We start from the raw sequence: 3096 nt of genomic DNA, 5'->3' as shown, positions 1-3096 counted from the left end.
CAGCCAACGTTCGGAGGTGCAATCGGACAAATGGGACGATATCTGAAATATGAGGGATGTTTTGGATGCTTTTTCTGCAAACGCGAGTTATCTTCATCTATGCCCAGCGAACTTTAAGACACACAGGTGTTCTTCGGTAAATGAGGTGTAACCATGTCAGGGCAACATTTATGGAAACTGTGTTCTGTGTTCTGATTTAAAATGTGTGGATTTTATTTGGTTGTTGGGGGAAAAAAAAGCATATAAATTTTTTTGTAAACATGTTAAAGATATTCAAGACCTGCCCTTCTTAAACAAAACAAAACAAAACAACACAAAAAAAACACTCTCCTGGTTGAGCTCGGACGTGAAGGCGTAGGCCACTCTCCCAGTGTACAGTCACAACGACAATGTTCAACCAGGCACAAACTGCCCACGTGAGTGTCTAATGGCCACCAACGACAGTGCGCTTAAACACACACAGGCCTGCATTCTGAATAAGGATCCTATTCTAAGCAGAGTTATAAAGATCAGGGTCATTCTACACTCAGGGACTTAGATGCGCGCAGGTACGCATAAAATACCATAAACAAGAAAATAATAAATGCCGATTAGTCTGTAAAAAAAAGAAGAAGAAAAAAGAAGAAAAGAAAGAGAGAGAGAGAGAGAGAGAGAGAGAGAGAGAGAGAGAGAGAGAGAGAGAGAAAAATATTATATGCAAACTGACTGGAGCATCCAGTGCGCTTACCTAGACAGGAGGGGGGCTGAATGTGTTGCCAGCGTTAAGACAGCGCGCAGAGTTAATGAAATATCTCCAAATGGGAGTCAGGAGTGCGTGCAGAGATAAGCCTGATGTGGTTTATATACCCAGAAAGCAAGTGCTCCTCTTCTCATATTGTCCAAGAGCGTTTGCATAGCTGGCCAAGTGGCTCTGCTCTTGCTGACTCGCTCACATTGCACGGTGTTTGTTTTACCCTTGCTATGACGTGAGACAAAATATTGGCCATATGTTCATCGGCAATAAATTGGCCTTGAGCGCAAACACAGCTCCCTGAGGGCGCTGCTTTTAACCCGCACAACTAGTTTTCTGTCTTTGGGAGGCTTTGGGGACACCAAACTATCTGCCACACAGTGCAGGTGGATGATAATGTCACAACAGCCTGTTTAAGAGATAATTGTGCGCCTATGGAAGAGCTGCTGGTTGATCTTTATACTGTGACCTATTATTCGTCGCGCAGGGCGCTCTAATAAATCGCTTGGTAACCAAGAAGCAGCGCTGTCCAAAGAGCAGATGTGGCATGTTGTCCACGCCACGGTTGCGTTTACATTAGATACCCCGATAAAATGATTGATAACCAAGGTCACAGTAATTCACAATGACTCGGGACCCGGGCATCTCCCATGAGGCGGTCCACTAACACATAATGTTTGCTAAATAGATCCACATGTGTCGACAAGCGAAAACAGGCGCAAGTGTGTGTGAGCCGAAGGCCACAGAGCAGAGAAAGTGTCACTCAGAAAAACAAAAAACCCGGCTGTGAATGCCAAAATCACTGCTCAGTGGTGCATTAACAAGGCGTAAAAGTAATCTGCTTCAGTGCAACAAAACACACAGATAATACTATTTATTCTTATTGTTATTATTACGATTATGATTATTCTACGAATAGTCGCGTGTTTATGCATGCACATATCTTGATAAATCAATCTTAAAGCCACACGAAAAACATTTGGCATGCATGGTGAATGATGTTATGCCTGCGACTTAATATCCTAAAGGTTAGAGGAAAATAAATAATATTTTAAACAGTGCACATCGCCTATGCCAGAGTTTACTACTGGTACTAAATAAACAACCAAGCCATCTTCATTCGACATTTATCCGCACAGTACACACATGTGCGTTTATATAATTAAATTAGTATCCATTCCAGCTCAAACAAACCGGCAACACGTTTAAACCGTGGGAGACATGTGTGCGTAATACGCTGTGAAAAGCGGCAACTTCTTCTTCAGCCTGATTTTCCAAACACAAGCAGAAAAGAACCGCTGCGTGACTCATTTCTCTGTTTATCTTTAGCCGTTGTTTTCATGATTTTTTTTTTTTAATTTATTATTATTATTATTTTAAATGCCTCAAATCTCTTCGGCAGCGTCTATTTACACCTGTTGCGCGTCCACCGGCGACACCTCCCCATACAGAAAACATCCTCTCCTCTGTCAGAGGTCGTTACGAGGTGGATCTGGCCGGTGTAAAGATGATGACAGGCAACGCCAGTAATTGTCGAGGAAGAAAGCAATACCAGGCAAACACTAGTTGTGCCATTACGACCGACACCTCTGGGGGGGTTGGATAACTTAAATCAGAACAATGATTTTATTGTGGGCAGTCTGGAATCTATGCATGATAATAATGGTGTTGCCTGGTAGTGCAGGAGCGACCATCAATCAATAGCGAATACATTTACTGATGGGTTTTGTGCGGGCCACTTTGCTGATGAAAGACAGAGATTATCCTCCCCGCCATCACCGCGTTCAAGAGTATCGCTAAGACGCGGAGAATACAAATAAATAAATTGGCCTCATACCACGTTTTTGAAATTCTGCATTAAGGCGGAGTAGTTAGTTAGAGTTGGAATGTATTCATGAGGTTCGGGGCGCATGTGAGAGAAAGCTTTCCACTCAGCCGCTCTGTGAATACACTTGTGCTCGTTTGAGATTTCGCCACAAGTGCTCTGGGTGCTAAATACAAGACCTCCTGAAAAAGGATGGGTAAGATAGGCCTCGCCGGTCAAGCTATTATCAATCCCTGCCCTGGAGCCTGATGACTAAGATACTTCAGATGTAGTTAGCGGCCGCGTAAGGACACTGATGGCACGGCGGTCTGAAATCAATCAGTTCAAGTTTTAATGTATCGACCACTCGAGGAGAACGAAAACGATGGAGAGCTTCTCGACACACAAACGCCAGGGAGAGCCGGTTGATTTTCATGGAAGATACACTTTGAAAAAAAAAAAAAAAAAAAAAAAGGAAGAAAAAAGTTTGATTAAACCTGAGGGCTCACTTGTGTGGTTCGAGGCTCATACACGATGATGGCCGGTGCCATCAATTTGAAAG

General features: G+C 43.2%; 1 protein-coding gene across 1 annotated transcript in view; it reads right to left on the bottom strand.

Moving 5' to 3' along the window:
* nkx2.2a (NK2 homeobox 2a) overlaps positions 1-802 on the bottom strand; it is a 16261-nt gene extending 15459 nt beyond the window's left edge. Inside the window, exon 1 of the mRNA XM_030392340.1 lies at positions 728-802. The gene's annotated coding sequence lies outside the window, so the exon portion shown is untranslated. The remainder of the gene's footprint in view (positions 1-727) is intronic.
* Positions 803-3096: the final 2294 nt, after the last annotated feature.

The sequence above is a fragment of the Sparus aurata genome, chromosome 16 (genome assembly GCF_900880675.1).
Source record: "Sparus aurata chromosome 16, fSpaAur1.1, whole genome shotgun sequence".
NCBI classification, from domain to species: Eukaryota; Metazoa; Chordata; class Actinopteri; order Spariformes; family Sparidae; genus Sparus; species Sparus aurata.
This window is presented reverse-complemented; position numbering and strand designations above follow the sequence as displayed.